This window comes from Rhinolophus sinicus, linkage group LG03 (genome assembly GCF_036562045.2).
Source record: "Rhinolophus sinicus isolate RSC01 linkage group LG03, ASM3656204v1, whole genome shotgun sequence".
Classification (NCBI taxonomy): Eukaryota; Metazoa; Chordata; class Mammalia; order Chiroptera; family Rhinolophidae; genus Rhinolophus; species Rhinolophus sinicus.
The window spans coordinates 137848333-137874263 of NC_133753.1; the positions used below are offsets into that span (position 1 = coordinate 137848333).

General features: G+C 34.6%; 1 protein-coding gene and 1 long non-coding RNA gene across 5 annotated transcripts in view; one reads left to right on the top strand and one right to left on the bottom strand.

Moving 5' to 3' along the window:
• The window catches only part of ARB2A (ARB2 cotranscriptional regulator A), a 398527-nt gene that overhangs the window by 340498 nt on the left and 32098 nt on the right, over positions 1–25931 (top strand). The gene's annotated exons all lie outside the window — the stretch shown is intronic.
• Positions 25102–25931, bottom strand: part of LOC109434639 (uncharacterized) — a 44392-nt gene continuing 43562 nt past the window's right edge. Inside the window, exon 3 of the long non-coding RNA XR_002135845.2 lies at positions 25102–25349. This is a non-coding gene — a long non-coding RNA (uncharacterized LOC109434639). The remainder of the gene's footprint in view (positions 25350–25931) is intronic.

Consider the following 25931-nt stretch of genomic DNA (forward strand, 5'->3'; position numbering starts at 1 on the left):
TTTGTTTTTTAAATTGTATTTCCAATCTGACAAATACAGTAGAAACAAAATAATTGCACAAAGAATGTACACAAGTGAATAGAGGAATTTAAGTTTAACTTGTCTGAGTTTTCTTTCCTTTTTCATTCAGTTAAAATAATTACTCTTTATCTTGTCTTAATAAAGAAAAACTAAACCCTTGCTGCTAAAGTTTATATCCATTTTTATAAATTAAAAAAGAACTAATGTAAGCCTTAAATATAACAAGGTCACTTTATACTCTGATAGCATCTTTGCATAGTGAAGCTCAAAATGAATATAAGATCTAAAATGATCCAAGTAAATGACAAAATAAGTATTTCAGAGTCATACAACCTTAGTCTGACGTGTGTTGTCCACTCACAATGAGGTAGTTCACAGAAATATAACTCTTTAGTTACTATTTACACAATTTTTACCGCAGTTTTAAGTTAGAGAGTATAGAAGTAATGATTCTCACTATGACACTTCAATATATGGCAACATTGCAAGAAATATAAATGCTGCAAACTGGATTTGTTAAGATAATGTAGTTAAATATTATGAGAATTCTAACATTTACCCATTCTATAATCTATGTTCACTTGTTTTCCAGTTTTACCTTATGTGACTTGGTTGCTAAACAGGAATTTTTTAATTTACATTTTTTATTTATTTTTTAGTATAAATGATACAAACCTCTGTGCTAGGCACTACCAGAAGTTCGAAAAGGAAATAAGGACAACACCTGTTCTCCAAGGACTAGAGAATAACTAGGACTTTGTGACTAGATCTTCAAATAAAAATAATTCACAGTAACTTTTAGAGTCATGGTTTTTTAACTGCTTTTTCTCTGAATCTTACCCACGAGTGTACTGACAATAGTCATACCTGTGTGTGTACACTGATACAGGTGCACTTTGTTGATTCATTTCTTCACTTAGTAACTATTTACTGAGCATGTGCTACAAGCCTGGAACGGGGATGAGTGGTGAATGAGACAGTGAAGAAGTGATGATGTTGATGAGGGTCAGAGTGGCTCACGTGTATTGAGGGCTCCCTATCCACAATATTTATGGGGATCAATCCTCACAATCACTGTAAGAGGCAGATTTTATTACTGTTCCACTTTGCAGGTAAAGAAGCAGGAAGGAGGTCCCCAGCTATGAAATAGTGCAACCAGAATTCAGACGCTACAGATCTGAACCCAAGGGCTAGATTTTTAACTAATAAACTGTGAAATATATTCTTTTTTTCTCATGGAGCATATATTCTAGAAATTCATTTATTTACAAATATATCGAGTATCTGTTATGTGCGGGTACAGTCTTAGGCTCTGGGGTACAGTGTCATTGCTGTCACTGCTCATACCTTCCACATCCTCTGGTAAGGGTTAAAAAAAAAAAAGGAAGACAACACATACTAATGCAAGTCATAAGCATAAATAATTACATTTAACGTAAAAGAATTACAAAACTATTCACTATAACACAAAGTGTTAAAAAATACTGTATATTCATTCAGAAAGGGCAATGTTATTTTTTTTACTTTAAAAGAAGTTCATTTTCATCTACAGTTAAAAAAGTATACCTTACTTTTAAAAGAAAGCTTTTTGCTTAATCAAAACTTATTCAAGAGCTGTTTCTTGCAGCTACTAAAAGGGAAAAATTCATATCTAAAAATGAAAATGTTTCATGAAGTGGAAAGTCACTAAGGCCTTGCGTCACTTGAAGTTAAAATTTATCCAAATTTCAGAATAATTTATAATTGTAGTGCCAAATATTACTGTACAACACTCAGTTTTGGTCAATGGGCAAGACCAAATCAATTATGAAGAAAGTTCCCAAAGAAAGGTACACTATAGTCTAAAATTAAGAAACTATTAGGTACTTTGCAATTTTATCAAATTCATTTATTAATTACAATAGATGACCTTTTAAAATACCTGTTACTAGATCACCATCCTTCTTATATAACTATTTCAATTATATTGTACATTTAGGTTATGTCAACAAAGTTGAAAACACTTCTCTGAGCAGTCACCATTTGACAGTTGTAAAAATCGGGTAATGTTTCTGTAAGTCACTATGTATTTAGTTTGTAAATGAAATTTAGGCCCTTGGTTTAGATACTTCTCTTTCCTCTGGTTTTTGTTTTGTCACTAATAGTCTCACCATTACCATCATTTAAAATGATATCAGGTACAGTCTTATCTCAGAGATAATGCTGGTTTGCTTCCAGACCACAGCAATAAAGAAGTATCACAATAAAGTGAGTCATATTCTTTTTGCTTGTTGAAGGTCTTGCCTTCAATTTGAAAAAACACAACTTCTGTGAAGCACAATAAAGGAAGATATGCCTGTACAACAGAATGTGCTAAATTCTGTCATGTAAAACCTGTGCTTGACCTCAGTGATCCTACACAGTGTCATCAAAAGAAGCATAAAATATACACAATAAAACAGAAATACCAATATAAAGAGAAGATTTTAACAGTTTTATCAAAAGTGGTTCAAGAAACCAAGTCAGAGGTTGTATACTATGTTTATTGATTGAGACGATAGAGTCTAAACTGGATCTTCCCAGAGCAGTCATTAATAGTTTTGTGGAGCAGGGAAGACATTCTAGGAGAAGAAACATAGTGGGATCTTTGACAAAGAGCTTGGTAAATTCAGTGGCATTTTGACTGGAGTTCACTTAAGAAAATGTGAGAGATAAAGTTGTACAAGCAACATCTAGAAGATCAGAGGAGTTTGAACTTTAATTTATAGGCCACAAAGAGTCACTGAAGTTTTTGATCAGGGAAATACGAGGAAAGCAACATTTCTGGAGGTGCATATGTAGCTTCAGTTGGTGAAGACCAGTTGAGGGAAATTTTACAGGAGTCTGGAGCTAGTGTTACCCTAACCTTGCTCCTTGGAATACTAATTCTGAAATAGAAAGATAGTAATAAAAGCTTCTTTGGGGGGTATTTTTTTCTTAATGAAAGAAAGAAAACATTGCATATTAAATTTTCCTCTTAGAGTTACAATGCACATTAACACATTAAAGGACTATACCAAAGAAATCCGTAATTTCACAAACTTATTTGCACATAAAAAGCTTTGTTCATTGCCTCTACTCATAAACTATACTCCACTGAAATCACTTTCAATATTTAGAATTTTTGGTCTTATCAATTACCTATTTATATAAAAGTCCACCTAAGAAATAATAGGAGTAGAGGGGAAAAATGAAGTTCAAAATTTTTTAGAGAGGAACTTAGCCATCATTTAGTCCAGACCCCATCTTTAATCATGGTAATCAGAAACTGAATGTCACCTTTGACTTTGATGCCTTTCTAGTCAAATCAGGTATTGCCTTTCATGATTTTTGTTTACCAGTTCTCTCCCTCACTAAACTGTAACATACCCAAGAATAAGATTAACCTATGTCTTATCTTTGTAATCTCTATCTCTGGCTCATAGTAAGTGGTAGAAAAATATTTATTGAGTTAAAAGCCATGAGAAAACTAGAGAGTTGGTGACTTGGCTGTGGTCACACAAATGGGAGCAGGATACGTTGAAAATAAATGAATTCCAAGAATTATGTATAAAATTTTAGCTAGGGGAGAAACTTGAAGAAAAGCGACCTGGTATACTCTAAAACTAACTAGCAGTATGATCTTGATCAAGTCACTTAACCTTTCTGGGCCTGTTTTCTCATCCATGAACCAGCTCCGAAATATTGGGAGATCTCCATTTTTTTATTACTGTAAAGAATGAAAAATTAACTGAATGTTATTTCTTTTACGTTGGAAATATATTCTGATGAGGGACCATGTTTAACTACAGAAGATTTTTTAAGTATTTACTTCTTTATATTTGTATTTATACAATATTCCTGAACTTCACAACTTTTCTATTCTTGTTTTCCTCTTCTTTCCAGGTTTATCAAAAAGGATGGGATCTTTAAAAGTGTACCAGTGTGTGTGCTTATGTACTATTAGGACTGAAAGTTTTAAATCTTAAAATGTGAAAGCTCCAGTTGTCAGAAGATCATAAAGTCTTTACTTTTAAGGACTGTTAAAAATCACCTTCTGTGAGATCTCAGCTTTGGGATTTTTCTGACATTTCAAGACTTAAATTTGAAAGTGTAGAATCTCTATAAATACAACATTACCACAAGCCCAAAAAAGTCAAGAAATGCAAAAGGTTAGATTCTTACTAACTTCTCTCCCACATTATGCTCTAAATTGAGTTATGTATCTTAGATTCCATACGTAATCAGGAATACTTGATGTGAAATACAATTTAAATTATGACATATTAAGCTTCTCTCGTTGAATTACGGGGAATAAAATTCTGTATGTAAATCACGCAATATCACGTTTTTTTTGTATGTGCCCTTAAGGCTTTTTTATGTTTTCTTCACATAGTCCCCTCATTTACAACTTTATCTTGCTGTGGACTAACCATATGGGAAATCCACTATTTTAAACTTAAGCTATTTTTGTGGTGTTACTGCATAAGAAAATGCCTTTAGAGAAGAAAAATTTATATATTTTTACCAGATTATATAAATAAAAATTAATTTTTATAGTGGTCATTTCTCAGTTTAATTCAAACTATATAATTTTTAATTCCTAAATATCTCTAGAAAGTCTCCATTGCCATAGACAAGTAAAATGGAAGATAATAAAGGAGAAGTGCCATGAGACCTGGCCATTTTCAACATGTTGAAGATTTAAAATTATGTGTAATTTACATGAGACATATAAATGAAAGGATAGACTTCAGTAGGATTTTTTTTTTTTTGCGTTAAAAATAGGGTGTTTCTCTCCTGCAGCAGCATCTCACATCTCATACATATGTGCATATTTAGTTTTCTGTGTAGCATTCGGTCCCAAAAACACTAATTATAATTTTAAATTATCAATAAGATATAGGCTTAAAGTACAGTAGATATTGAATTTCATATCTCTTGTAAGACTCCCTATCTAAAAGCAACTACTTTTTGCCTTTATTTTTGTTTTTTAAAAATTCTTGGGAACTTTATAATCACTTATATTTTGCCTTTTTGAAAGTTAAAAACACTCTTTGAATTTGTAGTGTACAAATAGGTATATAGCTTTTAGGTCTAAGGAAGATATTATTGATGATAATTAGTCTGTGCATCAGGGGTAAAGTGGCCATAAGTTCACAGTGGACCATCTAAAAGTGTCTTTGGAGCCCCTGTTGGAAGTTCTTACAAATTGGTTTACCATTGATTTGTTAGTATGCCTACTACTGTTTACCAAAAAGCCTTGCTTATACTGCACTACCTAGGTTTTTGCTTGCCTGTGCTTTTTGAAATAGTTCTTCTGCCCACCTGGATTATGGGAGTCCCAGCAAAAATCTACCATTTTCTCTAGGAGCCCTACTATGTTGTCCTCTGAAATCTCTACCCTGATTTTTACATTTTTCTTCTACTGAAAGGCTAATTGTATTCTATAATTTGGTTGTCTTTCATATTTAGTACAACACAGACAATCATGTTAAAACTTCTCAAGAACTAAAATGTAATTTCTATAGCACATTCAGCTTTGGGAACCATATACAAAAGTTAACACTTCTCTATAGAGTATCATTGTCTGGGGTTTGGTGCCATATTAGAGCCATCTGTATCAGCCAGCTTCCTGGAGAATATGCTGCTCTTTTTGCATAATGGGATTATTTCTGGAAATGGCTCTCTTGGCCCAAGATGTGCTACCCTCTCAAATCGTATTTGGGTCCTTTAAGCATTTTCAGTGTGCTATGCAATCATTTTCATTCATTATCCACTCAGTTGTTCCATCGCTACTTTCTGATGCACACAGACATTCGGCTACACAGTGGGTAAGAGGTGGAGGTAGGACTGAGAACCCCAGGACAGGGACCAAGGCCCAGTTTGGTCTCGCCTTGGCTTAATTCCATTTGGACAGCTCATTGTTTTCCTTTGATGTGTGGGGTTTAATTGCTTATCTCTAAACATAAGGCTCTATTGGTGGGTGCTTATGTGGGGAGAGCCATTTGCCCTTTTCTGAGTTAAAAATCTGAACATCATTAACAGTTTATTTTCCATAGAGAACCCTGCTGTAAGTGTAGTACAGAAAATGTGATTTTTGACTGCCCAGTTTTGCCCAGGCGAGTCTCTGATTTATGTCATGACCACACAATAGCCTCTCGTGCCTGCCTGGCCACAAAGCTTGATTATTTTGTAATTTGATCTTAGTAGGGATTCCAGCCGTGCTTCCCTGCTCATGGGCAGCAGAATGTGGCAGCATGCCTGCTCACTTGCCTGAGCTGCTATGATCAGATTACGCCTTCTCAGCATTTCTTACTTTGGCTGCCTATGAAATTCAGAGAAGCTTGAAGTCAGCCTACTTGAGTTTTACAGCCCTTAACGGAGACAGAATAGAAACTATTAGAGAGCTCATGGAATCTCGGTCTCATATGTGTGTACTGTTAAGGGAGTTCGAAAGTCAGACTCTACATTGCATATCTGACTATCTGTAAAAAAAATTTTAAGTGATTCTTTTTTCATCATGTAATTTCCAAAAAACATCTTACTAACTTTAATGTTCTTTTTAGAGCCATCAGTTGGGTTTTAACTTTCAGATTTTAAAATTCCCCTAACATGTTAAGGATCTTCATAAAAGATAGAAAAATTCTGCATTTCATTGTTTGTTGTTAACAGCAAATCATTACAGGACATCATAAATAGCAAAGCACCCTTCTCTCTGTATTATTCTTTCAGCCAAATAATTATAAAATGATGACATTTGTCAACATCTTTATGAGATAACATGACTGCATCCTGTTGGGGTTACAGAAGGAGAGCACAGTGTCCAGCCTGGCACTGTGACATGACATGGAAAATTCAGAACCCATACTGCTTCCACTTCCTTCATCCAAAATATTAATTGAGCACCAAGAATGTGCAAGCCCTCGCCCTCCGTAAGGCACTGGAGAGATACCAGTAAGCTAGATGCACAGTTGCTGCCTTCCCAAGCTTACTTATATACTAGATGTATTTAGAAGCTTTTAAAAAATTATATTAGAATAATTCCAAATTTTGTAAAAGGTGAACCAGAGAAACTGAGAGTTGGGAAAGACTTCAGAGTTCATTTTATAGAGCCTCCTCCCTCAAACAATGCGGAATCCCTTCTATGGTATTTGCTCATAGGAGTAAACAAAATATGCAATTCATGTTTCATTGTTCAGAAATGAAGAAATCATGATTATAGGTTAAGATATAATCTAAACTCCAGCCAAAGCTCAATTAAAACAGTTTTGTTTTCTGACATTATCATTCATACGTTCAGTGGACCAGCAAGAAAGCAGGGAAAATGAAGCATAAGCAGTGTGGTGCCGGTTTGCTTTAAAATCCCTAATATATGTTTTGTAAACAAAGCTTATAAAACTTAGTACTCTACTAATTAAATAACAAGAAAGATTTTATGACTACATGAAAAGCCAGAATTTAAAATGCCTTCAGGGGAACAGGTGCTGTAATGACATCACTGTGTGTCACACAGCTTTTTTTTTTTTTTTCTTGATACTTACATTTGGTCATAATGGAAAGAAATTGATTCCAAATGTGTTTTCTTGACCTCCTTCTCCATTCATGTTAGTGCCTAACCTTAAATGATGTTTCTACAATCTCGGTTGTATTTACAGTAATTATATGCATAATGTAGCATATTATTGTCCGGACTTCCTGTTTAATCAGTACAGAGCTTCTTACAAGTGCAGCTGAAAAGGGCAAACAAAATTAAAGCTTTATATACCAAAACAAGTTTGATTTGCTAAGCTCCCAGCATTCCAAAGTACACAAATTTGTTCCACTAAGTTTTCCGATGGCTTGCAGATGGGCAATGATTAATCAGAGAGCTAACTGTGAAGTAGTTTGCAATTAAACTGGAAAGCTCTGAAGCATGCTAATTGAATCAGAAAATTAGAGACACTGAACAGTAATTGGCTATTTCTCATGCAGCAGGTGCCAGGCCACTCATCTGTGGAACAAGGTATTTAAGGCACATTAGCACTAGTAAAAATACTTCTTGATATGGAACAGTTAGATTTTCTGCTCATTTTCACCATGGATGTCAAAACATACAGCTGTGCTATCTGGTACTTGCAATTCATGTTTGAAGAATTTAAGTTAGGTAAACATATGGGAGCGGAGCACTGGGCAACCTCGAAGTGCCCAGGAAACATTTGAGAACTGAAACCAAAAATGAGGGGCTGAGGTTTGGGTTTTCAACTCAATCACTTTTGCTTCCTTATCGTACGGATTTAGAAGTTGAATTTTTCTGTTTAGTGTTAGTTTAAAGCAACAACAGTATAAATCTAGGACTGCTGTGAGCTTAGTAGATACATAAAGCCGATTCATATCATGTCTCAGCATGAGTTTATATCTTCTAATTAGTACCACCATTTTATGGAGTGAGCACATGCTATGAAAGTTTGTTTGCCCTGCCAACGGGGACCAGGACATGTAGTTTTTCTTTAGTGGAACGATCTGCTGTAGGATCATGAACAACTGTAACCTAACCAGTGGGTAACCAGGCAAGAATGGGATTTAATAAGTTCAATTGTAGAGATTTTTTTTAATAATCATTTTCATATTATCAAGGGTGGGGCATATGACTTCTGTTTCCCATTGCTTTAATTAGAGTTTGGTATTGTTATTAGAAAGTGAAAAGTACAAATGCAAATAAAAATATACTAAATTATACTGTGTTGGGAAGCAGAATATTATAGTATTCACATGCCAATCATATTACTTTGCAGATGACTGCAGAAAATAGTGAGTTTAAACCAAGAGACATAAATTATAAATTGTAAACAGTGCATAGGGGATATGTTATAACTGTGTCTCATTTAAAATGAGGCAACGAGTTTTTTCTGCACAAATAATGTTCCTTCATTAAGTTTTAAAGTCTCTTATAATGTTTTATTAAGATCATTTGGCAACATGTCACCAAAAAAAAGGTTTTAAGTGGAACACACAGGTTTTTAAAAGTACAATACACTACAAATATATACTTTATGTCTTCAAGCTATAGATTTTTTTGTTTTAACTTAAAGCTAAAGCTCCTCTTTGGTAGGCCTCCTTCCCCACCCCCAATCAGCCTTGTACATTTTGCATCCTTTAGTTTGGAAGCAGTTCTGAAACATTTACATGATCAATGTCTTTTGCTTGAGGGATAAAGTTTGCTCTTCCATGGACAAGTGAGAACATATTGATCATTTTATTCTATTTGCTATTTCTAAATTCAATATACCTCTTGAGTCGATAAGTGAGATCGAGAGCATATTCTTTTTTGTGTGTGCCTGGTTGTAGCTTGTTCTCAAGATCCAAGATACATTTTTGATTAATCACGAATGCTCTGAGGTCATGGAGAGCAAATGTGTTTGTGGAGTGTCAGCTGATGCTGTCAGATAAATGTCTTAAGCTTAGCCAGGGTTCATGCCCCAGCTTTAGGCTGTGCCAAATGTCTCCCCTTGTTGAGAAAGATAACAGCTACACTGGAGGCGACTGAGCTGTTTGTTCACTGAAAGGGCTGACCTTGCCATATGGGGCTACAATCAGGTGAAAGAAAGTGTGTCGAGGTTTTAATTGAAACTTTACAAATTTAAACTTTTCATTTGATTCAGATGATCTTGGGATATACTAATTTACATCCCAAGCCTTATATCTAGTCTGATTATAACTATGTTTCTTCAGTGTTTCCGATTACACTCCTTAGGATGAATAATTTCTCCAATATTGTTCTTAGTGTGTTCTGAGAGTATTTTGGCACTATCACTGTGTTATTAAAATCCTGCAAAAGCATGAAAGTGTTTATTAGGGTAAAAGGGATAGATTTCTCCTTGGATATATATATAGTAGAAATTATTTTTGCTTTGTTGTGTTTTCAGATCCACAAAATACGAATACGGCCTGGGCAAAGAGAGGTCACTTGTGTTAATGACCCTTGTCCATGTACCCTCTTATCTTCAGAGGACTCATTTAATCACATTTACCCCTACTTACAGTAATTTGTCTTCTTTTACTAGACAGAGTCTATAAATAGGAAATAATGACAAACCTAGACTAACACCTGGAGAATGCTTTGTACTGAGGCTCTCTCTGTTTGAGACTAAAGGCAATTGTACTGATCATATGGTGATGCATAAGTAACCGGGCTCTCTGTGGGCTGTTTGGGGGCATTTGCTGCAAAATACCTTTTCAAGAAGTGCCTTTCTTCCATCTTATCTTAGCTTCTTCTTTTCTCCAAAGAAGCTCATCTACTTTTCTTTACTCTCAATAAGTTCGTACTGCCATGGGTAAATCACCAGTGCTAATTAGACAAAATAATTCTGTTTAAAAAAAGGAAAGAAGAAATAACACATCTGTCATGAACTCCCACCAGATCTCTTGGAAATGAGACATTTTAAATATTTTATGCTGAACACAAAATATCTTGAGGAAATAGTTTTATATTCTGTAATCCCAAAACAAAACCATCAATGTCAGACAGCAGTGCTGCTTAAAAATATTCCATTTTAAATTATTGGGTTTAAAATTCCCTCCCACTTGAAATGTAGGTTCTACTGATTCTATGTAAATAAAATCAAGATTGTAAAGTAGAAAAACTTAATGGAGCTAGAAGAAAATGGAAGATATTCCTTTAATTTTGAAAACCTTTCCTTTATCAAGTGGTACTAAAAAGTGTTATAAATCAGTATCTAGAGACAGCTGTTTCATGTGTATTGGTATTAGTGAAAAAAATGAAGTCAGGTCGGGTTCGGTTTGGTTCAGTTTGGTGACCAAGGAGAAATGAGACTGAGGATGACTTTCATAGTCAAACATTAAGCTTCTGGTAATGTAATTAAAAGAGTAAAATCAGACTGTGATTTTCTATAGTCTTCTAAATTATTTCAAGATTAATAATAGCTAATGCTCAAATCATACTTGCAACTCAGAGTTCAAGTGTAAATAAGGAGACTTTTATTTTTATTTTTTTCATATTTACTCACTGTTTAGTTCTGGACTAAATTTTGTAGTTAGTATTTTTTAAAGTAGTCCCTGCCCATCATCCTTGCTTTTTCTTCTTTGTCTCGTTATCTTAAGAAAAGCTTTATATGCACTAGAATGTCAGTGAGACATACAACATTTCTGTCACTCCATATTCTGAACCTACTGCCCAAAACACCTTTTCATTCATATAATTCTTAGTCCCATCATTATACAAGTATTGAATGTTGTCATGTCTAAGCCATATCCAGGAAGAGACTTGGGACTGTTTGATTTTCCATATGTAAGTATGTTGTGTTATTTAGAAGACCAATAACTGATAATGACATTATCAAATACTTCCTTAAGATTTGGAGATCATACTCAACACAACCCACCTGTGAAAGGGAATAGTAAAATGATCTTGAACAAGACTTACTCAGCTCTTCCTCAAAGTTACGGTCTCCTTAGCCGGTATACTACTGTGCTGACATGCTTAAACGTGTTTCCATTGAAATAAGTAAGTTGTATTACATCTGTAACATATCTATCTTCTTACTACCTTCTGCTTTTATCGTTTTCTATGCTAGTTCTTTCCTCCCATTTGAATTTAAATTTTAAATGATCATTTATTTCGGCTACCAACCAAACAGTCCAAAAATAGTAAGTCAGTACATTCAAGTGGTATTTTTTTCCTGAGCTTTGAGTCTCTTACTCAGTGTAAGAGCTTATTCGAAAAATTGCGAAGTCACCTCAAAATTTCTGGTAAAAAACAGCTACTATAATCCATATCCAACAAATTTTTCTATAAATAAAATTTTGCTTTATTTTTTAGTAACATATAAACTCTGATGGTATTTTCCCTGTCTGATTAGAGTTGTACGAAGTTGGACAATTAAGTTCGCGAACTTGTTGCAACGATGTTACTCACCTTTTTTGCTATCAGAGGGATTATTCATTATGAATTTGTACCAACTGGACAAACAGTTAACCAAGTTTACTATTTGGAAGTGCTAAAAAGGCTGCGTGAAAAAGTGATGACCTGAACTTTTCACCACAATTTATGGCTCTTGCATCGCGACAATGTACCAGCTCACACGGCACTGTCTGTGAGGGAGTTTTGAGCCAGTAAACAAATAACTGTATTGGAACACCCTCCCTACTCACCTGATCTGGCCCCAAAATGACTTCTTTCTTTACTCGAAGATAAAGGAAATATTGAAAGGAAGATACTTTGATGACATTCAGGACATCAAGGGAAATATGACGACAGCTCTGATGGCCATTCTAGGAAAAGAGTTCCCAAATAGCTTTGAAGGGTGGACTAGGTACTGGCATCAGTGTATAGCTTCCCAAGGGGAGTACTTCAAAAATGACTTTAGTGATATTCAGCAATGAGGTATGTAGCACTTTTTATAGGATGAGTTCGCGAACTTAATTGGCAGACCTCATAAATCTTACTTTTTATTAATCAAATGGGGATGGTTTCAATTATGCATAATGGTTTTTAAGGAGATGAGTCCTCAGATCTCATTATTTGCCATTTAGAACAAATTCTCAAGTAACCTAATTCTGAGTTCACTTTGTCATCCAAAATTACTTCTTTACATTTGACTTTTATCTTTATTCTTTACTTCACATAAAAAATTTAATGCTATGTTTTCTCTTTCTCTATTATGATTCTTTATATTCTATATTTTTAGTTGATTACAAAACTAATATCAAAATCATTGTTGACAATTATGACCCAGTAACAATTGAAACAATTGTTACAGCCTATATTTATTTTCATAGACTAATTTGGCTTCTTTCAGATTCTGGATGGTTTAAAATTACCAGAATCCTGCCAGATAAAATCTATGCAAAAGATCTTGTTTTAAGGTTTTATAATGCTTCCCGTATTAATGAGGAAAACAGTTCATCATTTTCAAGTGTATAATCAGTGTCAGCATTTTGTATATCACAATGAAAGTCCTGAAACAGTGGCATTTTGGATACTCCTGTGAGGAGCCAAAAGAAAATCATTTTCCTCTTGTAAAGCACTTTTTTACAACATTTCCAAGTAAGGAAAAAATCTAGTGTAATTATTTTTACATAGTACAATTGTAAGTGAAAGTAATGTGGAACTTCTCAGCATTGCAAAGTGTACAATCACCACTGCATTTTTATATATAAACAGAAGACTGACTATAGTCCTTGAGAAAGTCTGTTCCTCTTTAAACTCACAATTTTTACATATTTAGAAATGCACAAGACATATTATGTTTATAATATTCCATTACTCAGTAAATATAACGAAATAAAACAAATTTAAAAATTGTGCTTTAAACTTTTCCTGTCTGAAGATTCATTTCCTGGGAATTAAAATAATCAGCTGTTTTTCTTCCTAGACTTGCTGACATTGAGGGCACTTCTAAGTGGAAATGATAAACGTAGGTGTGGCCCTGAATTATGCTAAGTGTGTTTTCTGTAACCTCAGAAAAGGCTACTGAATTTACTTCAGAGTCATTCTACATACACCGAGGAAACAGAAAGAAGCATGTCGGTAGGGCAAGGAGAAGATAAAGGCAAGGACCAAATTGTTCAAGGACTTTTAGACCTGGAGTCTGAATTTTCCACTTTGTCCCAAGTGTAGTGGGAAGCCATGGGAGGTTCTCGGGTTGGAGAGTGAGAATATCTGATTCATAGAGAGAAAGGGGATTGATAGAGGAGAAAGAATGTAAGTAGCTGACCACTTAGAAGCTATTACAGTAGCCTCAGCAGGAGATTATGTGGACTTGAATGATGGTACTAGTAGAGATAGGAGGAAGTGTCCAACACGTCTTACTCACTTAGATCTGAGAAGTGAGAGGATAGGAAGAATGAAGGATGATTCCTAGATTTTTGGCTTGAACATCTAGGTAATGTCATTTACTGAGATGAGGCAGTCTAGAAGAGAAATACGTTTGGGAAGGGAAATTGCAAGTAAAATTTTGCAATTTAACCATGCTCTCTTTTTATCTTTAAAATTCAAGGAACTATTCAGAGATCAGAGAGAGAGTAAGTTTTAGGGTAAGAAAGAACAGCGAATACATGAGTTTAAAATTTTTCTTTTACCAGCACGTGAGACTTTTAACATGAACTAGAAGTTATTTGACTAGAATGCATATAACAACATGTGTACAACCAGAGTATAAAACTCACCATTGATTAGCATGGGTTGTATACACCCTCAAATTTAGCCACTTCTCACCAATGCAGATTTCATCCAAAGTGTGTAGATCAACTATCTGCCACTATGATGGAGGGAGTTTTCAGTAGCGCCAGCATAACAATAAACACATCACTTGAAAAGCAAGTTCACTTTCCCTTGCTCTCTCTATTACAGAATTTTAACAACATTTTATTAAGAATCGACAGCTTAATATTGCCTTACAAATTTAGGAACTCTGTTTTATACTCTTTTTTTCTTTTTCAATGGCTGAGTAACCCTTTGCAAAAATAAGTTTTCTCCAGTCAGCCCCATTCAAACTTGAAAAAAAGAGCCCTTCATACCTTATCAGTCAGGTATGAAAAAGAGATATCCCCAGGTATTCACTAGTTCTTCCATGACAGTACTTGGCTTTTTTTATAGAGCTAAATTTATTGGGGTAACATAGTTAATAGCATTATCTAAGTTTCAGGTGTACTTTTACCATTTTAATGTAATGGTACAATTGTCTGAAACCATACCCTTCAATTGTTGAGTTTTATCATCTTTAAAAAAGGTAACTTTTTTGTGCTTGATATTTTATTCAGATGTTCACCATTCTAAGGAACAGGGTTATCTGCTTTGGCCAACTGGTGTTTATTTTCATTTTTATGTGGTGGGGTATACAGCAGTAACAAGGAAAACCAGAATTGAGAAGAGACACATTTGGTATTTTACTTAAAAAATGCAAATTAGGATGACTTTTAAGGTTATAGTCCCATCCACTTAATTTAGATACTTTAGAAAGTACCAGTGTTATCCAAAATCATTATTTAAACATTGAGGATCACAAATTTCTATGTAATTATCAGCTGACTTTTGTGAACATCAAATTATAGGCCTATCCAGTTTCCCCCATGGCAGATCGACAGACCTGGTAGATTGAGTAGATGCAATGTCTGCATTATATATTGACTCTGGTAAAGCTATCTGTTGTCTCTTTCATGGTCTAATGATCAATAAGGAGGGAGCTGGATGAATGATAAGACAAGGAGAGAAGACTTTAAGAAGCTGGTCTTACCAAATGTAATGAAGGAGAACAGCATACATAGTGAACTGAAGTTGGGGGATATCTCTAGGTTTATATACTTATGCTGTTCCCTGTTCCTAAAATTAAAAAAAAAAGAATTATTACCATCTTAAATGTATTGAATTAACTGGATTCAGATTTGCATTTCTTTCTCTCTCTCTGGCTTTGTTTAGTATTTGGGTAAGCTCCTGATTTCTTTATCTGTTGCTTTTAAAAGCTTCTATCAGCCAACATCCTTTCCTCATTCTTTTATTATCCATATATATGTGGACAGGCCACCTGCTTTACTTCTACAGCTCATACTCCTCATGCTCACAAATAAAGCACCATTAACTTAAAACAATATTTTTATCTCACTTTTCAAATTATGGTAACTTTTTCTTAACAAAAAAAGTATTAAACCTTCTAGGGATAAATTTTAATAGAAAAGGAGATTTAGTAAATTGAGATTATTCATCAGAGATTTCATAAAATTAAGTATACAATCATGAACATTCTAATTTAGTCTAATTCACCATCCAGACTTTATTTCTTTGAGGTCACTAAGAGTGACGTTTGAGGCTGTCACGTTGAATGGTCATGAAATTTGCCTTTAAATGTACAAAAGCTGTTTTATGAATTTATCTATGAAATGGCTCAATAAGCCAGTGAATATCAGTAGCTAAATTATGGCTTGACTTTTTTTTTTCTTTCTTTCTTTCTTTTAATTTTTATTGGGGAACAGTGTGTTTCTCCAGGGCCCATCAGCTCCAAGTCGTTGTCCTTCAATCTAGTTGTGGAAAGTGCAGCTCAGCTCCAAGTCCAGTCACCATTTTCAATCTTTAGTTGCAGGGGGCATGGCACACCATCCTATGCGGGAATTGAACCAGAAATCTTTTTGTTGAGAACTCGCGTTATAACCAACTGAGCCATCTGGTCACCCATGGCTTGACTTTTTAAAAAACGGATTCTAAAGAGTTGACAACCTCTATTCATAAAGATATATGTACCCTATATTAATTGCAGCATTATTCACAGTGACCAAGACATGGAAACAACCAAAGCATCCTTTAATAGATGATTGGATAAAAAAGATGTGGTATATATACACAATGGAATACTATTCTGCCATAAGAAAAGATGAAATAGTGCCATTTGCAACAACATGGATGGGTCTTGAGATTATCATGTTAAGCAAAATAAATCAGGCAGAAAAAGTCGAGAACCATATGACTTCACTCATATGTGGGATATAAAACTGAAAGCAGCAAATGAACAAGACAAACAAAAAAACAAGAATTCATAGACACAGACAACAATTTAGTGGTTACCAGAGAGTAAGGAAGGTGGGGGGATGGTAAAGAGGAAAATGGGGGTCAAATATAGTGATTGAAGGAGAACTGACTCTGAGTGGTGAGTAGATGATGTATTATAGAAGTGTAGACTTAAAACATATAATTTTACTAACCTATGTCACCTCAATATATTTAATAAATAAAACAAATTTAAAAAACAGATTTAAAAAAAGGCTATAGCAACAATTTGATAGTTTAACGAATTTTTTAAAGTGAACCTAGGCACCAAGGGGTCCGGATTGAAGAAAAATACACTGTATGCATTTTTTTTCCGTTACAGGTTCCATGGTATAAAATGTGTACCCAGTTTTTCATGAACAAGCCTTTTTTTTAAATCATCTTGACTGATTTATTTCTCATTATCACAGTGGGCAATATGCATTCCAGATGTCATTCATGTGAAATAACTGTATGTACTCTGAATAAGATCTAGATGCAGAGGATCCATGAGTCTACATTTATTCAAATGAAGGTTGAAGTCTTCAAAGATACCCACCCAGGTATCTTGTGTAATCTTCTATCAGGATTGTATCTCTGGTACAGTTTGTATGACACTACCTGTTTTGAATAGGATGAAGACTCATTGTTACTGTCAGGCCTGTTTTCAAACTAAATATTCATCTAGTCCTTTGTGGCTTCCATTTTTATCAGGCATTCAGAACAGCTTCCCTTTGCTGATCTGCCATTTTCCTGCAAATCACTGTTTGACTTATATGATTTCTAGTGAGACAAGCTTAGACCTCGCTGCCTTTCTCTAAGTAACAGAGAAAAGAAACGTCTCTGGTGCCTATGCTGCAGAGAAAGTTGATTCATGTGTAAATTATCATTTGGCCTTTATTTGCTTGGCCTGTGGAGAGTACACATGCAGATAAAAGGCTCTGTGGGTCAGGGCTCAGTACGTGCAGGTTTCTCCGGTGGCTACACTGACAGCGTTAGAATTGTTGTCACAGATTATCAGACACGCTAGGATGTCTTATCATTATTTATTTGCAGTTTTCTGTATAAAATAAACTCGAACACAGAAGGTGCTTCTATAGTAATAAGACACTATGTACCTGTTCCCTGTTTGTTATATCAGCCACATTCTAAATAGTAAAAATCCTTGTGTGTTTTCTTGAAGTTAGAACTGTTTCTTTTATGTTTCTGCCATCAATGTTTCTGGTTCCAGTCTACCTTTTCTTTCTTCTACCTCACATTTCATTTCTTCAAACTTGGTTATTATCTAAGTTTGTTGTGAACCATGGATAATATCTTAGTGACATATTCTGTTAATCAAGTTGGATATAAAATGCTCTTTAGGGGTATGTATAGCTACCTCTAAGCACTACACAGAAATTAGACAAGTTACATAAGCTGCAAAATCTATTATCTGTGACTCAATAGAGTTTTTAAGAGTAAAATTACTTAACATGCGCTCATTATTTTTGCTATTAAAATAATTAAATGAAGTCTTAGTTTTTTTTAGTACATTACATCAGCTCTCTAAGTGTTTAGGTAAATCTGATTGTGTAAAGTAAATTGCTGTATATAAACATGACACTAAGAAATGCATTAATAAGCCCCAAAATGATGACTTCAGTCTACTTTTACTGGTAAGGGCTAATAACATGTGTCACAAGGGTAGAGCTGACATATCTATTGCTGCAACTTCATTTATTTGTATATTTTTTTATTTATTAAATTTATTGGGGTGACATTGGTTAGTAAAATTATATACGTTTCAAATGTACATTTCTATAATACATTATCTACAGGGTGTGCCAAAATATATATATACACATTTTAAGAAAGGAAAAAACTATATTAAAATTTTAATACTCTATATACTGATAACAAAAGATGAATACACGTCTTGTCTATACTTTTTTTGGCACCCCTGTTATATATTGCATTGTGAGAACCACCTAAAGGCGGTTCTCCTTCCATCGCCATATATTTCACCCCCTTTTCCCTCTTCTGTCATTCTCCCCTCCCCTCTTGCCCTGTGGTAACCACTAAACTGTTGTCTGTTATTTATGTAATGTGTATTATGTATGGATATTGTCACATTATGATCCATGTTATTTTTTAAAGTATATTAGAAACCAAGAAAATATGTTTGATAACACCTACCTTACTAAATTAATGTTTATCAGAAGACTATTGATTCATGACCCTCTTGGTAAGCTTTCCAGTACAGGCCTATTTTGTTGTATTGTACTTTGCTTTATTGCGCTTCACAGATATGGCATTTTTTTTAACAGTGAAGGTTTGTTGCAGCCCTGTGTCGAGCAATCTATCAGTACCATTTTTCTGGCTGTATTTGCTCACTTCTTGTCTTTGTGTCACATTTTGGTAATTCTTGCAACAATTCCAACTTTTTGATTATTATTGTATTTGTTATGATGATCTGTTGTCAGTGGTCTTTGATGTTACTATTGTAACTGTTTGGGGGTACCATGAACCTTGCCCATATAAAATGGCAAACTTAATCCATAAATGTTGTGTAGATTCAGACCATCCATTCTCCATCTCTCTCTCTCCTCAAGCCTCCCTATTCCCCAAGGCACAACAATATTGAAATTAGACCAATTAATAACCCAACAATGGCTTCTAAGTGTTCTTAGTGAAAGGAAGAGTTGCATATCTCACTTTAAATCAGAAGCTAGAAATGATTAAGCTTAGTGAGGAAGACATGTTGAAAGCCAAGATAGGCTGAAAGCTAGTCCTCTTGTGCCAAATAGTTAGCCAAGTTGTGAATGCAAAGGAAAAGTTCTTGAAGGAAATTAAAAGTGCTATTCCAGTGAACACACAAATAATACGAAAGAGAAACAGCCTTATTACTGACTGATATGGTTGACGTTTTAAGGGTCTGGAAGAGACGATCAAGCCAGCCACAAGATTCCCTTAAGTCAAAACTTAATCCAGAGCAAGACTCGAACTCTCTTCAATTCTATGAAATCTGAGAGAGTGAGGAAGCTGCTGAAAAGTTTAAAATTTGCAGAGTTTGGGTCATGAGGTTTAAGGAAAGAAGTGGTCTTCATAACGTAAAAGTGCAAGGTGAAAGAGCAAGTCCTGATGTAGAAGCTGCAGCAAGTTATCTAGAAGACCTCGCTAATGTAATTAATGAGGGTGGCTGCATTAAACAACAGATTTGATTTTCAGTGTAGGTGAAACAGCCTTCTACTGGAGGAAGATGCCATGTAGGACTTTTATAACTAGAGAGGAGAAGGCAAAGCCTGGCTTCAAAGCATCAAAGGACAGGCTGACTCTCTTGTAGGGGCTAATGCAGCTGGTGACTTTAAATTGAAACCGGTGCCATTAAGAACATTCGTGATTCATGGGAAGAGGTCAAAATATCAACATTAACAGGCATGGAAGAAATTGATTTCAATCCTCATGGATGACTTTGAAGAGTTTGAGACTTCAATGGAGGAAGTAACTGCAGATATGATGGAAATAGAAAGAGAGCTAGAATTAGAAGTGGAGCCTGAAGATGTGACTAAATTGTTACAATCTCGTGATAAAACTTTAATGGATGAGAAGTTGCTTCTTATAGATAAGCAAAGAAAGTAGTTTCTCGAGATGGAAACTACTTCTCGTGAAGATGCTGTGAAGATTATTGAAATGACAACAAACGATTTAAAATATTACATAAATTTAGTTGATAAAGCAGTGGCAGGATTTGAGAGGATTGACTTCAGTTTTGAAAGAAGTTCTACTGTGGGTAAATGCTATTAAACAGCATCACATGCTACATGGAGAGCATTCATGAAAGGAAGAGTCAGTCGAGTTGGCAAACTTCATTATTGTCTAATTTTAAGAAATTGCCACAGCCTCCCCAACCTTCAGCAGCCACCACTCTGACGGGGAAGCAGCCACCAACATGGAGGCAAGATCTTCCACTAACATAAAGATTGAAACTCGGTGAAGTCTCAGATGATGGTTAGCATTTTTTATCAGTAAAACATTTCTTAATTAAAGATATGTACATTGCTTTTTTAGATATAATGCTATTGCACACTTGGTAGACTATAGTGTAAACATAACTTTTATATGCACTGGGAAACCAAACATTTGTGTGACTCACTTTCTTACGATATTCACTTTATTGCAGTGGTCTGGAATTGAACTCACAATATCTCTGAGGTATGCCGGTAAAATTAAATGAGTTTTAAATAATGCAGTTAGTATTATAAAATATTACCTTCATTTTTTTAAAAAGAAAGTTTTCTTTGCTATTGAAGAAATTATATCTGGAAACAAATTACTTTCAGTTAGACAAAAAGGTATACTTTTTCATTGCAACGTTTGATATTCCATTAAGAAAACAATCCACAGTTTATTTTGAGTATACTTATAATTAACCATATATGAACTACCTTTAATTCATTGTCACAAGGACCTGAATAGTAAGGTGATCACCCCTTCCTTCTCCTTTCACTCTTTGCTCCACTTACCACCATTGAAGCCCCGCCCAGATCTAGAAGGAAGACAGTCCCACTTCATTGTCATAGATGCTCTTAGACAAGTTTTTCCCTGCACAATCCATCCCGCAGCCTCCTTTGCATGGAACAGGAGAGAGATGGGTATATATTCAACTTACTTATCTCCTTCCCCTAACCAGTTAAAATCACTTCTTTTCTCATTTTCTCCTAATGCTCTTCCTCATCCTTTCCTGGCTAAAGTAATTCACTGACTTTAGTCCAAATGGAAAAGGAAAAACCAGGAGGAAACTTTTAGCTTTCCTTCAGGGAATGGGGAATACTACCTCAGCCACCTTACCTTTATTTCCAAATAGTAACATTATAAAAAAGTGCATATTTTTAGCCTGTGAAAAGTTTGGCAAAAATAACCTAATTGTTTTATCACTTGATTGATTGCAGTTGTTTATATTTGGTTTTAACCAGAAGAGTGACTAGAGAAAGCACAGTTGAGGAAAATAGAGATTGGCTAACAGAATAAGAGTGCGGGTAAAACTCAAAATATGCAGACTTGCTTAATCCCACCTACCATCTATCTACCCAGTGATGCCCTTGGGTGGCTGCAGGGGAAGAGATAATAATATCTGGATTATCATCCCACTGTTCCTGGCATGCACGCAGAATTATGAGGAAGTCATATAATTCTGTTTGTACATTTGTATAATTAATGTCTTACTAAGGATATTTAGTTAGGTATATATAAATATATTTCGTGTATGTGTATATGGTATACAGCATACAAATATAACACTTGAGTATAAGTATCAACAGTTGTGGCAATTTTCCTAAGAATATATCATGTGCATCTGTGTTGAGATAGGCATGCGATAATTATGACAATTAAAGACATTTAAAGGTAGCAAGCAGATTTGTTTTTATATATCATAATTTATTTACCCTGGTAGCTGAACTCAATACAGTATCTCCTTTTTAGTTTACTTTTATCCTGAGAGGATAATGTGTTTTAATTAAGCCCCTTTGTCTACTAGGCATAGAGACCCACGCAGCTAACTTAGATGGAATTTATAGTTTGTGTCCTAAAAAAGATTCTTACAGAAAATATATAAGAACTGATCTCTCTGAAATTTTAATTTAAGCCATTTAGACTGTATAATGTTGTTCTAATGTGAAATGGATCTGGTATGGGTTATTGTGAGGGTACTAATTGTCTTGTGATTGGAAAGTCATTGACAATTAATACTGTTGTACAAAATAGCTACTCTTGCCACTTGTCTCTAATGAGACACATAATATTTCTGTAGAGGAATCTGTTTCTCTTTCTAATTCCTCTATTCACAATATATTAACCAGCTTCTTCTTCTTCCTTTCTCTTTCTGCCCACACAGAACTTTGACAAATGCATGGTCATTATGTCTCTACGGTTCTGACTTTACTTCAGCTAGAGTCCTACACCGATCTCTTGGTTTCTTTTATTCAGATTTTAAGAAAATTATTTTTTTTCTTATATCCTTGCTTCAGACTATAGATGATGGTCCTATGAATTGCCTCGATTTAAAGGTTGCTCTTGAAGGAAATATCGCATTTTCTAGTGGCCAAAAGATGTTTGATATTTGGGGGGATTTATGTTTTTAATCACTATCTAAATATTGCTTGAAAGTAGAGTCTTATTGATTTCTTTGCTCTCATCTATACTAATATTTTCTTTCAGTACTATTTTGATTCATTCACAATGAGTCATCCTGTCCTGGATTAAATTGCACTTAGATGATGGCTGCACTTAAATCAGTGTCCATTCCTCGTTCAATCAGCTGTGGATGGGACGTGCAGAGTCACATCCAAGGGATGGGTCCCTACTGCTATCCTTGAAACAGGTCTGTAAGCAATATAGATTCGCTAGAAGGGGTGGTTGGCGAGCAGGAACCGTGTTTCCCCGAAAATAAGACCTAGCTGGACCATCAGCTCTAATGCGTCTTTTGGAGCAAAAATTAATATAAAACCTGGTATTTATAGTATATTTTATTATATTACATTATATTAATATATAATCATTATAATATAATTAATAAAAAATCAACATAAGACCCAGTCTTATTTTAATATAAGACCGGGTCTTATATTAAAATAAGACTGGGTCTTATATTAATTTTTGCTCCAAAAGACGCATTAGAGTTGATGGTCCAGCTAGGTCTTATTTTCAGAGAAACACGGTATGTTCTATACATCATCCTAAAAAGCAGCTTTCACGCCTCTTTATGAAAAACACTTTGTTGGCTTCCCTTGTGCCCAAAGAATGAAATCCAAACTCTTAAGTCCTTAACTGTCTTGTTCCTACTAAATTTCTAATCTTGTTTTCTACTGCCGTCCTACATGAGCTCTTTCATTCTATCCAAGTAAGTCTAACTCTTGTCTCCAAATACATTATAAGTATTGTAGTACCTTGCTTCCTCGGTACTTAATTATTCCTACTCTTCTTTCAAAACCCGCCTCAAGTTTCACATTCTTCATAACTCTGTCCCTGCTGCCCAGTCTTCAGTAATCACTTCTGATTCTAAAGTGAGAGAACTTACTGTCTCTACCATTCATCTGGCCTTTAACAAATGCTACCTTACAGTGTTGTTCATCTGGTTTATATGTTCGGTATGATAGTGAAGAGTGTGAACTGCAGGCAGACTACCCAGGTTCGAATCTGCCAGTACAACTTATTCTCTGGATAACTAAGCAAGTTACTGAGCTATGTCATCTCTAAAATGGGGACAATGTCTTTACTTCCTCATTGTGAAAATTCAATGTACTAATGCATCTAAAGCAGAGTAAGTGCTCAGTAAATGTTTTCTATACAATTATTTGCATATTATTGATTGGTTATTTTTAGACACCTGTTATGTGCTAGACACTGTACTAAATAGAAACAGTATAAACAGGTTAAAATAAAAACTGTTTCTAGCAAGGAAGTCACCTCTACACCATGTTCCAATTAGATTGTAAGCCTCTTGCAGTCTCATTCATACAACCCATACATACTTGCTGAATACCTGCTATCTTCAGAAACCCTGTACCAGGCACGAGGAATTGTAAGGAGGCACGATATAAGGTCCTTGACCTTCAAGACCATCATAACTAAAGCCCCTGTCATTGTGCTTTACACGTGGTGAGAGCTCAGTGACTGTTCACTGGCATCAGTGAGCAAGGCAGTGATGATGAAGCCTCTAGAGGACCACAATTTCTAGCCTCTCTTTAGAGCTGTTTATTTGGCGTCTTGGCTTCATTTTCCACTGAATGAATGCCAGAAAGTCTTTCTCAAATTTTTTTCTGTCTCATCAAGACTTAGATAATGTCTGCTTCTTTGGTCGCTAAATATCCCCCAAACTCAGTTTCGTGCTTCAGTAAGAAGATATCATGGTATTGCCAGTGGAAACCACTTCATATTTGGGCAACATCATCATGTCTAAGTGGCTCCCATTCAAGTTTCAGTATCGATTCTGGTTCCTGCACATTTGCTGTAAAAAACCACTTTATAGGAGCCAAACTGTGGAATCCTTCCAAGTGTTAGGCACTATTAGAAGTACCATTAAAGTACTGCAGAGTTTTAAAAGATTATGAAATTTTGATTTTTTTTAACATAATATGTTCCATGATACTTCCATGAAATTTTAATCAGTCCTTTGTTTTTGTCATGGGGCTAAAAGCAGTTGAGATCCTCATTTTTTTTTTTTTGTAGCATCACAGGTTTTAGAGAAAACTCCCAAGTTGAACTTCTGTAATAATTTTATAGTGTTTTACACAATAATGGGTAAATAGGAAAATTCTGGTTTTCAAATGTAACTGAAATAAAACTTCACAAGGACATAGTTGTTTTTATTTGTCCTATTTATCTTACTCTCCTCCCTATGCGTTATCCCTCTTTAATTCTTTGGTCAGCCTGCAGGAAATAAAACATAATAGTTAAAATAAAGATACAAAGATTTTATATCTTTATCTCTAAACATTTTTATTTTGAAGATGTTTAGAAATAAAGATAATTGTTCATCAGACTGTGATATGATTATTGCATTAATTTATCATAAAATTTATCTCTAGCTTCCTTACAGTCAAGGCAAAAAAATAATAATAGCTGGCAATATATTCATCACTTGAAAAGCAAAAGCATATACACTCATCTGAAAAAAATATTTTCCTTGCAATGAATATCAAAGAAATTATCATATATTATTTACTTGTAAAAAACCAATTATTTGTGAAATATTTGTTCCGTGTCCGTGTCCTCCATTAGATGGTAAACTCCTTGAAGTCAGTGACCACATCTGTTGTGCTAACCACCATGTCCCCAGCTCCTAGAAAAAAATGTTGGTTGAAATTAAAATGAAGTACAATCACATGGATTCTTCTCCAATAAGCACTAACTACCATGAAAGGCCATATCTTCCATAGAAGTATTATATAAAATGCTGCTAGCATTCTTTATACTATTAATTTTTTAATTTTTTAATTTTTTCAGCTTCATTGAGGTATAATTGACAAGATTGTAAGATATTTATATATATAATTATTTTGGGGGAATAATAACTTTATTTCAGGGAATATATATGTAATATATATATATATATATATATATATATATATATATATGTATGTATGTATACACACACATACATATATGTGTATGTGCCACATTCTCTTTATCCTTTCATTCATCAATAAGAATTTAGGTTGTTTCCATGTCTTACTATTGTAAACAATGCCGCGATGATCATGGGAGTACAGATACCTCCTTTATATTCTGTTTCCATTTCCTTTGGATGTATACGCAGAATTTGGAATGCAGAATCATGTGGTAGTTGTATTTTTAATTTCTTGAAGTCCTCCTATACTGTTTCTCATAGTGCCTATACAACTTACCAGGTGTGATCAAAACA